The sequence below is a fragment of the Polypterus senegalus genome, chromosome 7, assembly GCF_016835505.1.
Source record: "Polypterus senegalus isolate Bchr_013 chromosome 7, ASM1683550v1, whole genome shotgun sequence".
In the NCBI taxonomy this organism is placed as follows: Eukaryota; Metazoa; Chordata; class Cladistia; order Polypteriformes; family Polypteridae; genus Polypterus; species Polypterus senegalus.
In genome coordinates this window covers 155,015,198-155,030,956 of record NC_053160.1, presented here as the reverse complement: position 1 = coordinate 155,030,956, position 15,759 = coordinate 155,015,198, and the positions used below count along the sequence as shown (strand labels likewise).

The 15,759-nt window shown below is 40.1% G+C and overlaps 1 protein-coding gene across 2 annotated transcripts in view; it reads left to right on the top strand.

Moving 5' to 3' along the window:
- Nucleotides 1-1,730: 1,730 nt before the first annotated feature.
- tmem232 (transmembrane protein 232) overlaps nucleotides 1,731-15,759 on the top strand; it is a 196,478-nt gene continuing 182,449 nt past the window's right edge. For both annotated transcript variants that reach the window (XM_039759417.1, XM_039759416.1), the window contains exon 1: nucleotides 1,731-1,795. The gene's annotated coding sequence lies outside the window, so the exon portion shown is untranslated. The remainder of the gene's footprint in view (nucleotides 1,796-15,759) is intronic.

Genomic DNA, 15,759 nt, shown 5'->3' with positions numbered 1-15,759 from the left:
TTTGTTGTTTGGAATGCCTTAATGTCTTTCTCTTCATTCTTTATTTTGAAAGAAAGAAAGAAAGAAAGAAAGAAAGAAAGAAAGAAAGAAAGACTTTCCATCTTCTCTTCCGTGCACATGTTTTTCACAGGTATATCCTGCTCAAGCTGCCAAGCTGTGGCAAAATGTTAAGATGCACACCTGAAAGTGAGCGTGACGTTAAGCATGTATGTTCCCTAAGATGTATTGGCATCCTATTCAGAGTTGGGTTATGGCTTACGCCAGCAGTACTACCAATAAAATTACTGAATGTCCATGTGTCTTCAGCATTAGATTACAGATGAATGAATAAGTACAGGACGACATGGTGGTGCAGTGGTAGCGCTGCTGCCTCACAGTTAGGAGACCCGGGTTTGCTTCCCGGGGCCTCCCTGCGTGGAGTTTGTATGTCCTCCCCGTGTCTGTGTGGGTTTCCTCTTCCAGTCCAAAGACATGCAAGTTAGGTTAATTGGCGATTCTAAATTGTCCCTAGTGTATGGGTGTGTGTATGTGTGCCCTGCGGTGGGCTGGTGCCTTGCCCAGGGAGCTGCCTTGTGCCCTGTGTTGGCTGGGATTGGCTCCAGCAGACCCCTGTGACCCTGTAGTTAGGATATAGCGGGTTGGATAATGGATGAATAAATACAAATATCTCAGTTTTAATTAATGGACCCAAGCAATCCAGGGTCCAGGTGCTAGAAGTGGATTATCCAACCCGCTATATCCTAACTAGAGGGTCATGGGGGGTCTGCTGGAGCCAATCACAGCCAACACAGGGTGCAAGGCAGGAAACAAACCCTGGGCAGGGCACCAGCCCACTGGAGACAAAGCTTACACCTTGATCCAATTCTTTAATAGATTTTCCCTCTCACTGACAACTTCTTCCAATGTCCATTCTCCACACACCGCCCCTACTACATCAGCAACTTCACTAACATTAACTAAAGCAGTCAGTGATGAGTCCACCTCTGATTGTCAGTATGGGCTGTCCATATCTGATGACCAAGTGAGGAGACAAGTGAGCAGGCTATACACAGTAAAAGCCGTGGGACCAGACGTGTTCCGTTCAGATCAGTGGGATCATGAAGACCTTTGAGAAGCTAGTCCTGGACTAGGGTTTGGCCGTTCAAAATTTGAATTGCGGATATCTATCATTACATTTTGACAGAGCAGGCCAATATTAAAGTTACACATATTTTTGTTAAAATTAGGCATATGTAAACCCACATTTTAAATACAAAACATGTTTTTAACTGGTGAGAGAGTAACTGTTCGATATTTTCAGTTCTGCTTTTAACTGAACAAAATCGAAATACTGTACGCGTATCTCAAAATCGGATTTTAACTTTTCAAAATGTTGTTACAGGTATCTTTAAATTATATTTTGATTATTCACAAATATTGAACATATCTTAGAATGGCGTTTTTATTTTAAAAAAGTATGAGATCTTTTAGTCAGTGTCATTGAGGAAAATTGGAATATGAAATGTAAAATTGGCTTACTCACAATTTAATTTGGAGTCGGGAGAATGTAATTAAAATTAGCTAAAGGGAGGTATTAAATGTTAAATCAGCTTGCCATCTGCAGCCCGATGGTGCAACCGGTGAAGGGTGAGGCGATGAGAGGAGCGCAGAAGAGGAAAAGCATTCAAGGGGCTTACTCAGCCTACCGAGAGCGTCTCCGCTGTCACGTGACTCTCTGCTCCGTCCGCGTCCTTAGCAACAGCATAGCGATCCTGAGGGAGCGGAAAAAACTGGAAAGAGAAATAAATAATCGACGGTATGTAATATCATATTATTTTTTTAAAAAAGAGAAAGTTATTTCACATCCACTACCGTAGAGATTGATATAATCTGATGCGCAGCCAGATTTTTACTAAATTTATTACAGTCTTGATTTTGTGTTGAGCTCAACTTCTCACGCACTTTATTTTTCTGAGAATTTCTCTTCAAATCCCGAGACGTTTCTTTGCAGGTGACTAGCCACCTTAGATCACCTCGTGTGTGGGTGTGTTTCTGTGCTCTCCATGATGAATATACGTAGGTTCCTAAAACTGTTGCAGCACTCTCTTTACGTAATCTAGCATTTAATTGCACAGGGCATGTCTCTGGTACAACAGGAAAGTGGGCAACGTTTATGACGGATGCTGAGTTCTTGATTCTCCAGCTGTCCCCACGTGGCGTGGCTAAGATTAAAGACCCAAAAGCAGAACGGCTGGGTAACTTTCAACAAGACGCCACTGAGTTGTTAAAACCATTGTACTGGACAGTCTTTGAGTGAGAGAGTGACAGGGGGGTGTCTTATCATCTTAATCCAATGTATTTACAAAGTAATTTTTATTGTTTTTTCACATGGTGGAATCAAGTAAAACTGTTATATTAACTCTCGGAGGGCTGAATATTTTTTCCAAAAAACAGTATTTTGAAAAGCACGCAAAGCAATGGTTTCCAACATAAATCAACATAAAACATGTTTCTGCATGCTGTGACCATCAGTTCACCATCTCTTGTGGCTCAAGCTGCTCATGGGTGGCACGACGGCTGGCAGGAATGCTTGGCAGGCTGGTTGTCAGGCTGCCTTCAGGCGGCAGGGGATGGGGACAGCAGCAGCAGTTATGGTCGCAGTGTAATACAATCTGGTTTGCATCTCTTGTCATTGTAAGTGGTGGTCCTTGCAGGTGAGCATGTCAGCTACACAAGCATGTTCAGCACCATGATCAGCTGATACCGGTGCATCACTTTTGTTTTCGATCTCGATCTTCAGATCACTCAGTCAGATCACTCAAGTCAGAGTCCAATTCAGTGATAATATGCAAAAATGTCATCCATGGTGTATTTTGCTTTGGGCATTCGCTATGATCTCTCAACAGATGTCGATGCCATTTTTGCTATTGTTTGACCTTCACCACTCATGCGAGTGCAGGGAATCTCCGTCAAACCAACAAAGCTAATTTTCCTTCCACTCAAACTAAAACATAATGACAGGTTTTGTCACCATTTACAGTTGATTATCACTCTCAACCCCTCCTATTGACAAATGTTGACATCTTCTTTGAAAAGTTAAGCAACTTTTAGTCATGGGGCATATGACACTTGCTGACTTCAGTTACTGTTCTCGTCTCCAGACGATGCCAGTTTACATGACTCAGAAATTTGCCAACTGTGTGCCAACCTTCCAGCACAGTCCTGCTCAACCCTCTTTGTGACAGCTAATAAAATAGTGTGATGCCTTACAGAGCCATTGCTGTACGAAGGTTAACAGAAACGGCAAGTTTAAGGACAACCTCAGCCTTTTTTCCATTCTGTCATGGTACATAAAACATGAGACATCAGTCAGATGAGCTTCTCTTCTATTTGTGAGATCCAAAACACTTGTGTCCCTTATTCCTTGTCATTGCATTGTATGAGTTCCAGATGGGCATTCATTGATTGTCACCTCTCATGCACAGGGAGCCAACCCCCGTGACTAAAGATAAACTCTTTACGCAGACTGGTTGGAGCGAGTCACTGGACATGTCACACTTGGCAACTGACCTCTATGGGAGCATGGTACCTCTGACTCGTTATGATTATGTAACTGAAGGCTTCGACTGAAAATCACTGGAAATTTAAAGCAAATCTATTTACCAGTGGAAGGTCATTACCAAAAGATTGACAAACCATGCAACAAACTTAATATGGGAACCAAAATTTAAAGTCAAAGAAACCCATCCAGAAAATAAGAATTCTGATGAATCAGTAGCGAGCCAATGCAATGTATTTTAGTTTTTTTTTTTTTTTAGAAATTTGATTGATTTTATTGTAATCATTCCATACAAATAGGTCAATTTTTACAAAAAATAGGATTGAAAACAAATCAACCCTCACCCCAGAGAAAGAGAGCATGGCCAACGGAATAAAGCTTAAAGCTAGTAATAATAAATAAACTGATGAGATTATTAGGCGGATAAAGGAAGAGAATGTATTTCCTCGGTGCTTTAAGAGCTTATTCTAAAATATTATTGATTAGATCCTGCCAGGTTTTGAAAAAGTTCTACACAAATCCTCTAACTGAGAATTAGATTTTTTCCAATTTCAAATAGTATAAAACATCAGTTACCCACTGACGTAAAAGAGGTGTGTTAGGATTCTTCCAGTTTAGCAAAATGAGTCTGCATGCCAATAGTGTAGTGAAGGCAATCACAGTTTGTTTGTCCTTCTCCACTTTAAGCCCATTTGGAAGAACACCAAACACAGCTGTTAATGGGTTAGGAGGGATTGGGACACCAAGGCTGTCTGAAAGGTAATTAAAGATTTTTGTCCAGAATGATGTTAATTTGGTGCAGGCCCAAAACTTGTGACCCAGTGAGGCTGGAACTTGATTGCAGTGTTCGCAGGTAGGATCTTGCCCAGGAAACATTTTGGACAGTTTTAAGCGAGACAGTTGTGCTCGATATATAATTTTGAGTTGAATAATTGTATGCTTTGCACATATGGAGCTCAAATGAATTCTCTGTATTGTTCCCTTCCACTCCTTTTCTGATATGTTGAGTGAGAGATCCTTTTAGTTTTGAATATGCACAGACTTGGATGTCATTCACTACGAGTCAGTGGCGGCTTATAAAGCATTGTATTAGTGATGTCATGAGGTGGGAAACTTCAAAAGATTAGGGCAATAGAGTCATAAAATGACAAAGAAAATAAAATGGACACTTGTTAAAAAAGAAAACATAACATTCATTAAATTTAACATACTTCTTGTGATCAAAGACAAAAAAATTAATAACTAATCTGAATTTTTGGAAAACTCCAACAACGATTGACTGTAAGAAAAAAAATTCTAGGCATAATAAATTAACTAAATACAAACAATTCATGACACTTACATGCCCCTGTTGCCTTACTATATGTTTCTCTTTCTCTAATACCAGAATGTTCCAGCAAATCTTTGGTTACTGTCTATATTTATAAGTTAGGTCTTGAAACCCAAAAAATCGATTATAAAATCATACTCTGACTTATATGCCCGTTCAAAAATGTGACACTTATTTTTTCTTTTTTTACATCTTCTTGCCTCCTCCAGTTTCGCACACCAGTTTCTCAGACACATCGAATTTTGTTGCAGCAGCACAGTTAACAATTTCTTTCACCACTTCAATGGGTTTTAATTTAAAACCAGCTTCATATTTTCTTCTGATCCAACGCTCCATCATAGATAAGGGATGCTCTTATGATCTACCAGACAGTTGTGGCGAGTGCCCTCTTCTACGCGGTGGTGTGCTGGGGTGGCAGCATAAAGATGAAAGACGTCTCACGCCTGGACAAACTTGTTAAGAAGGCAGGCTCCATTGTAGGATTAAAGTTGGACAGTTTAACATCTGTGGCAGAGCGACGGGCACTAAGCAAACTCCTGTCAATCATGAATAATCCACTGCATCCACTTAACTGTGTCATCTCCAGGCAGAGGAGTAGCTTCAGTGACAGACTTTTGTCACCGTCTTGCTCCACTGACAGACTGAGGAGATCGTTCCTCCCCCATACTATGCGACTCTTCAATTCCACCCGGGAGAGTAAATGCGAACATTAATTTTATTTTAATTCTTTTCATTTTTATTACTATTTAATTTAATATTGTTTCTTTGTATCAGTATACTGCTGCTAGATTATGTGAATTTCCCCTTGGGATTAATAAAGTATCTATCTATCTATCTATCTATCTATCTATCTATCTATCTATCTATCTATCTATCTATCTATCTATCTATCTATCTATCTATCTAAAGGTGTATGAGGGTGTGAGATACAAAAAACACAAATCAGTGCAAACGTTGCTTCAGAATAGTTTGGGTATTACCGTGTGGTCGCGTAGCCACAATACATAGAAAAGAAAGGCAGTGTGCTCCGTGGTTACTCTCTCAGGTGGGTGTTAGCATATCATAATCTCTTGGACCAATAGCATGAGTTTTCCATATTCGATTTATATGACCAACATTATAAAATACAGGAAATTATATGGTAAAATCAAGCTCTGACTTATCCACGGGAGAACTTAAACGCGAGTATTTACGGTATATAGAACATTTCATATATGTCCTTTAGCTCTAACCTTGTATATTAATTATCTCTGAATGTTTACAGCTCATGCAGCACTGCACAAACTAAAATGTTTCAATTTGTGGATAAATACAAGATAAACCTATGAGCAAATATGTAAATCCAACAAACATCACATTTGTCTGCTTAACTATCTAAATCATAAATCACATTGCTGCACTCTCCACAGGCCACTGGTCCATTAAAGAAGTCAGATATGCTAGAAAACCGAAAGAAGTGCCATTCAGATGAATTGGTTGTACAAAAAGTTTAATATACAAGAGATAGGAAATTGAAATGTGACAGCATTGAGGACTTTCTCTGTTTCATAATCTGGGAAAATCCAATGTTAAATAGGATCAGGAATCTTTACATGTTGTAAGTGATTCATTCTTAATCCAGTTTCTTCTCATACCAGTCAGAGATGAATCCCGATAAAGCCAATAACCAGGAGAGCGGTTTAACTGATAGCCTGTGTAGCTGGAAAAAGAGTGCAATTAGAGGTAAGATGGTGTGACTGCTCAGACTAAGAAACTCAAGGTTTTAATTTCGTACAGGACATATATAAACACATGGCCTAGATGTGTCATCATGGAGAATTTTTGCATCTTGTCTTGGTTTATCTAACTGCATAGCTATAAAGAATGTTCTCCTATTTTTGCACATTATTCATTTTAGTTACTCTAAATATTGCAGCCTAAGCCATAATTTGGAAGTTACTCTGATTTGGATGCAAGTGATCTGGAGATTGAGATAAAAAAAGAAAGTGACGTACCGGCATCAGCTGGTCGTGGTGCTGAACACATTTGTGTAGCTGACGTGTCTACAGCAATGTTCATCTGGGAGGACCGCCACTTAACAATGACAAGAGGTGCAAACCAGATTGTATTACACTGCGACCACGACCATTGGTGCTACGCCCACCCCCTGCCACACGACTGGCGGTGCCTGGCAACCGTCAAGCCATCCGTGAGTTGATCGAGCCACAAGAGATGGTGGACTGGTGGCTACAGCATGCAGAAACAGATGTTTTATGTCCATTCCAGTTAAATTATTCAGAAATGTTAGTTGGGCTAGATAGTATTTATAATGCTATAAACCATGAACATAACATATCATAACATTCTCAAATAAAGTTAATCTAATTCAGCGTTTAGGTGATGGTAGAGCCCATCCTAGTTGTATTGGGGGCAAGGCAGGATCCAGCCCTGGTTAGGGCTCCAGTATACACACACGAATGTCCACACTCACAGACGGCCGGCTTGGAATCATCGGTTAACCTATCAATCACATCTTATAGAGATGTGGGAGAAAAACCAAAGTACTGTAGAGGAAATTTCACAAAGACCCGTTAAAAACATGCAAGAGAAGTTTGCATTATAGTTTAAATCTTTGTAAATTATTCATTAAGGCAAATCCATGATTCTTGACATGAAGTGTAGCGCTATATCATCGTCAGCACTTTCGAGAGCATCAAAGGCTGCAGAGAATGAATAGAAATTGGGCTGCTTACACTCTCCTGACAAACAGAACAAGAGGTAAAGAGCTTGTCTGCCATGACTGTAACTACGATTATGAAGCTGCACACCTAGAGCAGGTCAAGACTCCAAAGCATCAGCTGTCACTGTTCCCTACCCCTAATGACACTTAAAGGCACCATCAGGCATTGCCATTCTAACACTTCCTACATTAAGACATCCTGCCATTTTTCATAGAGTGGTGCTTCGGTTGGACTACAAAATATAGGCCTCTGTCTACAGTATTTGTTTAGTGATCCAGGGCAGGGGTTGCCAACTCCGGTCCTGGAGGACCACCGTGGCTGCAGGTTTTCATTTTAACTCTTTTTTTTAATGAGTGCCCTGTTTGTGCTGCTAATTAACTTCTTGTGAATTAATTTTATTTGAATTACTTTTTTTAAGATTTGTCCCCCTGAATTTCTTCATCGTTCCTCTGAATTGCTTCATTTCTTTCCTTAAATGGCACCCAAACAAAAATAAAATGTGAAGTGAGTGAGCCAACAGAAGACCAACTAAGTCTGGGCCTGAAACTCCAACAAAGTTCACTCCAACCAGTTGCTTAATGAGGTTCAGATTCTTGTCGTTAATTAAACCCGTTCTTTTAATTCCGTGGGTTGTTTCTACTTTTGTGGTGCATTAGCAGACATTTCCGAAATTGTTGATTTTCTCTTTTAAGAGTACTCTTAAAATGTTTTGGGGATCTGAGCAGATCGACATTCCTGAGACCTTCATCTTTCTTTAGTTTCAGATATTGTATGATGGACACCAGTTATTTTGGCTCATTTTGTATCTCACTATTGTTTGGCTGCTAATTAAGGAAAAAGAAACAATTAAGGGGTCTGAGTCTTCAAGAGCAAATCAATTCAAATGAGTTCAAAAGAAGGTCATTAGCAGCAAAAACAGGTCACTCATTAAGAAAAGGGTTAGAATGAAAACCTGCCACTACGGTGGTCCACCAGGACTGGAGTTGGTGACCCCTGATCTAGGGCCATTTCAGCCTTACAAAGAAAACTCTTCTGCTTTCTTCTTTACTAAATTACTGCAACATTGCGGTCATACTAAATTTATCTTTAATTTATTTTAATCATTTTGGATTCTGACTGTGACATCTGCCCATACTAGTGGACCAGCTGGGTACCAGTTGCTGCTGACTTTAATGGTCCTGCTGTTTCATAGATAAGATATGTCCAAGATCTAGGCTTTTAAAGAAACTGAGCCTCTTCTTTTGATAAAACATGTTATAACCGACTTGATCTGAAATGATAATCAGATGATCTCTTGCCTGGGCAGTGTGCCCAGTTTTGCCTATAAATTCTTTTGTGTTGCACTGTTGATTGGTAAGGAGAGGTAAATGCCCTGATGACTCCCTGCTTACTGATCAATGGAGTAGGCAGCTGCATCTCTATAAGCATCTAATTTAAGCCCACATCCACCTTAGCCATCATTTTTGTCTTAGGCCTGGGGCTGTCTGGGAGGTCAGCTCAAGCCAAGACAAGTATCAAAATGTCAGACTCCATTTCGGCTGTTTATATCAAGTCATAATGCCACTTGTGCAGCAAGCTCAGGTGTTCATTAAAGCTCTGAGAATGAGGTTCATGACTCTTACTAATGGAAGGCTTTTATTGTGCCCTCTCACCAGCCTTCATCAGCCAAGTGATTGGTTTCCCTTTTACTCATTTTGTTTGTTTATAGGCTCCACTCTTCCATGAAACTAATTGGACTGTAAATGTGTGCACCAGTTTAGAATAGCCTGGTATTTATAGCAAAGGTGCACCTGAAGGGCAGACGGAAAGATTTAAAGGGTCGTTAAATTGCAGAAGACCTTCAAGAAGATGTGAAGTGTGAACATCTTAATTACCAGCCAAGAGTAAAGTGCTGATGGCTGACGTTACATCGAAACAAGAACCTGATGCTACCATCACATCATGAACCTGAAAAGTTTTTCACTTTCTGAGCAGGATTGTTCAGCATCTCTGATGAGCACTGCATACTGCACCAGTTTAGATGAGACTGCGTTAAAACTGAGAAGCATGAGCAAAAACTTGAGCGTAGATAGAGAGGAACAAGGTTACAGGTTAACAGCTCAGAGCTTATTAACTTCTTTATTGTAAAATTGATAATACGAGATCCCAGATTTCAAGGTCATCACACACACATAGTCAATCCCTACACATTAGTATTTTCAACTTTATAACAAAATCAAGACTCTGGCCTGACAGATTTCATGAAAAGCTCAATTCCTTTGTTAAAGTTATTAAAAGATGGACTTGTACACAGACTTACCCTGTGACCCAACTGGGCTGGCAGCCCTGGGCTCTGTGGGGTGCAGCACCTTACTTCTCTTTACTGCAGGCCATTAAAACTCAGTTAAAAATGTACATCTTTAGAAACATCCCAAAGGGCCAAAGAAAGGCACCACCAGTACAGCCTCCTTTCAAGTGTAAGTGTCTTGGTTGAATGAGGCCACAGTTCAGAACAACTCCTTGAAGTAAAAGTGATCTGAGATTTATGTTATATATTTATTAAATCCTGAGTAGAGACTATTCAGGAAAGGAATGACTGGAAATTAAAGCTGCCTTGGTTTGAGGAAATTCTTACTTTTTGTGATCATCCATGTGCCTGGTCTTTGTATTTGTGAAACAAGAGTGCTGTCCAAGTCCTGGGCCTCAATCCGAATCCGTTTAAAACAAGAATGTCTATCTTCTGTTTTATACTGCCAGGTAAGACACTATCTAATCATTAAAAACATTAACAAGTGGGCTTACTTTGCCAGAAACCCCTGTAGCATTTTGTCAGTGTTATATGTCAAAAAAGTGTCTTTTCATAATGAATAATATGTATCAAGTTACAAAACTGTGTAAGTCTGTCTGATGTCAAACTTGACATCTTTAGCCCACACACTTTTTATGACTTTAATTTAATACACACATTTATACATGGCTCCACATCCTTCTAGGGCAGGGGTCTCCAACATGTCGCTTGCGAGCTACCGGCAGCTCGAGACCCCTTTCCAAGTAGCTCGCCAAAGGGTTAATGAATCCTACATAAATTTGAAAACTTGATTAGTCCAATTAGGGGTGGGCGATCGGTCCAAAAAATCACATCACGATCCTTTCAACATAAAATCATGATCCACAATCTGAATTGCAATCTATCTTTTCAATGTGACATACACTTCAGAGAATATCCGGACTCAAACTCATCAAGACCTAAGTAACACTTTATTTTAAATATCAAACAAAGTTGAATTCAGTTGTTCTCTTGCTAAGTGGAGTTAAGGTACAGGCCCCGAAGCTGGCGAGTGAGTGAGGAAGGCCCCTCCTCTCAGCCTGCTGTGTGTTTCCCGGATTCCTGCAAATAAATCAGTACCACAAGCAAACTATGATACTTAGCGAAATGAGAGAAGTCGCAAAATGTAACCGGAATGTTGAAGCAAAATACAGAAAAAAACGTGATTTAAACCCATTAAGTGTTTCTCTCGTAAAAAGCGGACAGACGTACAGACAGACAGACAGATATTGGATTTTATATACATAGAGATATACAGAGCAGAAAAAATATATAGCAAACTGTAGAAATTTATAAATATCTCTAATGTAATAGGTATCAACTCCTGGCAGTGATGCAACCTACTTGAAGAATCATTTATTCCCTAAAAGCTTTGTCAAATTACATGACTTTTCCAGTGATTTTCAGTTGCACACTTAATTTACAAGATCTTAGAGATGCAGCTGTAATGCACACCAGGCAAAGTGATCTTCCATTTGATCATCCATCCATCCATTATCCAACCTGCTATATCCTAACTACAGGGTCATGGGGGTCTGCTGGAGCCAATCCCAGCCAACACAGGGCGCAAGGCAGGAAACAAACCCTGGGCAGGGCGCCAGCCTACCGCAGGGTGTGCACACACACACCCACCACAGACAATTTAGAATCGCCAATCAACCTAATCTGAATGTCTTTGGACTGTGGGAGGAAACCGGAGGGCCCGAAGGAAACCCACACAGACATGGGGAGATCATGCAAACTCCACGCAGGGAGGACCCAGGAAGCGAACCCGGGTCTCCTAACTGCGAGGCAGCAGCGCTACCACTGCGCCACCGTGCTGCCCCCCATCCATTATCCAACCCGCTATATCCTAACTACAGGGTCATGGGGGTCTGCTGGAGCCAATCCCAGCCAACACAGGGCGCAAGGCAGGAAACAAACCCTGGGCAGAGTACCAGCCTACCGCAGGGTGTGCACACACACACCCACCACAGACAATTTAGAATCGTCAATCAGCCTAATCTGCATGTCTTTGGACTGTGGGAGGAAACCGGAGTACCCAGAGGAAACCCACGCAGACACGGGGAGAACATGCAAACTCCACGCAGGGAGGACCCAGGAAACGAACCTGGGTCTTCTAACTGTGAGGCAGCAGCTCCACCCACTGTGCCACCGTGCTGCCCCGTTTGATCACAATGTGCAAAATATATTAAATTGACTATTTCTGTGTGAGCCAATCATTAGCTTTACTAGAGATAGTAGATAGTCACCATCCTTATAATTGCTTTGTTTCCTTACTTAACGAAGTAGGCTTGCAGTTCTCCATTCTGCAGCATCAGGCACATGGATGAAGTAGAGAAGATGTAAACTGAAGCGTGAAGTACTTTAAAGCCTGGTGCACATCTCCTCCACTGCACTCACCAGCTTTCATATGGAAAGACCCAAGTCACAGGACTGCATCACCGCACACGGTCCTTCAGGGTCAGCTAACATCAGAGCTGGCATACCAAAAGATGAAATACATACGTATTTAGAGAAGTCCAATACTCCCAAGTAGTAATAAAAAACAGACACACAAATAAATGGGACACACAAAACTATGTAAATTAAATGTATTATCATTACTATTATTAAGTATGGAAAACATGAGAACTAGTCAAAAGGGCAAGTAAAGGGGCAAAATAAAATTTTAAGAGAACACAAAACAGAATTGCTAAGGAAGTGACAAAAGGGTTTTCCTAAGCCAGAGAACACAATGCTTGAGCACAAGCTTCAATCAAGCTCCCTCTTTTATCTCACTTGCCTCTCCCATCATGTGCCTGCAATAACATTGTACAGCAACAGACACTGAAGGGACTAGACTTTAGAATCACCATTTGTAGGATCCTTTACAAGGCTTGCAATGGTCATTTTAACTGCTTCAACCTGCACTCCACTTCCTACTAATTTGGGCTTAGCATCCAATGTAACAGGACTATTTCTTGCTGATTGCATCCTTGCCAGCTGTTTTGCTGGCACACATTACCTAAAACAATATTTCACTTAAAAATATGATTCAGGTTGTTGTGAGAAGGAGTCACAAACATAGCCAAAATTTGTGTGAGGTATCTAAAATACTCCACAGAGCAGGTCAGGACCTTCTCAGGTCAGTTTAGCTGAGGCTCACCCTAGATACTACCAGTCCCCCCAACTACTACATGCAGGGTTTGGCCTAGTAGGGCTCCAAAAATGTGGAGCTGACTTTAACAGACAGTTTTAGAACAAACCAAAACTGAACCATTAGCTGACTCAAGTGGTATTGATGAGTATGTGAATTAACCATCAGACATTGAAACCGGTGGCACAAGGATCCCTGTTTTGACAGCAAAAAAGAAACATACATAGGTATCAGAAACATCGTGGGCCCCTATGATCCAGTAGCCACCAGCTAGTGCCCATTGTGCCCATATGTTAAGATGGCCCTGTAAAACCGAACTGTTGTGATATGTCTGGTGCGTTTGTATGCCTGAATGTTCACTTTGATGCAAGTAGGTGTGTATAAAATAAAGAACGAGTGTAACCCCCTAAGCACTGTTCACAACACAGCAAAGTCTCATGGGAAATGTGGTAACCTACAATGACACAATGGTGTAGATCAGGCACTGACATTCTGTCTCATATGCTCAAGCAAAGGAAAAAAAAATTATTGGAAACGTGTGCAAAGAAACACTCTTCTACTGTCCCAATTGTAACATCAGGCTGTGTGTCAGTGACTGTTTCAAAGCATATCACACTATGGACATTTTTTAATCTACGTACATCAGTACAGCAGTGGACACTCGACATACTATTCCTAGTGTATTTATGTTGACATTTTAATGTTGTATTTTAAATTTTTAAAAGAAAAAACTTTTTCAAAGTATAGAATTTCATTCTATATATTTTAAATAAAGTAAAAGCAGTGATTATAGAATAGAGTAATGCACATAAAACAAACACTGTTACAAGAAGTAAACATAATACAATCAATACCGTATATACTTGCAGATAAGTTCTCCTGTGGATAAGTCGGGGCTTGATTTTACTGTATAATTTCTGGTATTTTATAATGTCGGTTGTATAAGTCGATTGCGGAAAACTCACGCTATTGGTCCAAGAGATTACAATATGCTAACTCCCACCTGAGAGAGTAACCATGGTGAACACTGCCTTTTTTTTATATGTATTGTGCCTACGTGACCACACGGTAATACCTAAACTATTCTGAAGTGACGCTTACACCGATTTGTGTTTTTTGTATCTCACACCCTCATACACCTTTATTGTAAGAGCATCCCTTATCTACGATGGAGCATTCAATGAAGAAAATATGAAGCTGGTTTTAAATTAAATGTCATTGAAGTAGCGAAAGAAATTGGTAACTGCGCTGCTGCAACAAAATTGGATAACAACAACAACAACAACATTTATTTATATAGCACATTTTCATACAAACAGTAGCTCAAAGTGCTTTACATAATAAAGAATAGGAAAATAAAAGACACAATAAGAAAACAAAATAAATCAACATTCATTAACATCGAATAAAAGTAAGGTTCAATGGCCAGAGGGGACAGAAAAAACAAAAAAACTCCAGACGGCTGGAGAAAAAATAAAATCTGTAGGGATTCCAGACCATGACACCGCCCAGTCCCCTCTGGGCATTCTACCTAACATAAATGAAACAGTCCTCTTTGGATTTAGGGTTCTCACAGAAGGACTTGATGATGATGGTCACGTAAAATTCTGCCTTTTAATCCATCCATCATTGTTGGAGCATCATGATGCTTTGAGTAGGTGGAGGTGGCGCAGGCCACCATCTCAAAGAAACCGGAAAAAGAAACAGAAAAGAGAGTAGGGGTCAGTACGGATTTTAGAGCCACCATGAATAGTTATTATGAGGAAATTGAACATACAGAGTATCAGGATTAAGTTACATTAAGTTAAATTGAAGTTTTAGAAAGGCCATGTTAAAGTAATGTGTTTTCAGCAGTGTTTTATAGTGCTCCACTGTATCAGCCTGGCGAATTCCTATTGGCAGGCTATTCCAGATTTTAGGTGCATAACAGCAGAAGGCCGCCTCACCACTTCTTTTAAGTTTAGCTTTTGGAATTCTAAGGAGACACTCATTTGAGGATCGGAGGTTACAATTTGGAATATAAGGTGTCAGACATTCCGATATATACGATGGGGCGAGATTATTTAAGGCTTTATAAACCATAAGCAGAATTTTAAATTTTGAAAAAAATTTGATGCGTCTGGTAAACTGATACGAGATTGGAGGATGCAAGAAGATGTTAAAAAAAATGTAAGTGTTGCATTTTTGAACGGGCGTATAAGTTGGGGTCTGATTTTATGATCGATTTTTCGGGTTTCAAGACCTGACTTATACATGAATACGGTATATGTAAAATTAGAATGTTCCCCCCAAAAATAGTATAGACTATAGTATATGTCTTCATTTCCGGTCAGACAGATACAGACGTCTGTATTATGTGGAGTGTGTGAGCTAGTTACAAGCCCCCTAGTTGATTTTCCTCTATATTTACATGTTTGTATATTGGTGAGCTTTCGTTTTTGGGTCAATTGATTGATGGATGATTGGTGGATCTACTAGTACTACTTCCTGTTCCTATATCATAGTTCATTATTGGTTGGCTGCGCCCTGATGAAGAGGTTTTTCTCGAAACGTGTTGGCCAAGTCTACACCTTGCATAGGTTCTGAATCCAGTGACACTGCTTCTTGTTGTGCCTAGTTGTTCTTCATGATACTGTTTCTGATCATTTTTGTAAATAACGTGGGCTGTTAGTTCTTTTTCCAGTTGGCTCACACTATTTATTATGTTTTCTGTTATTGTTTCTATTG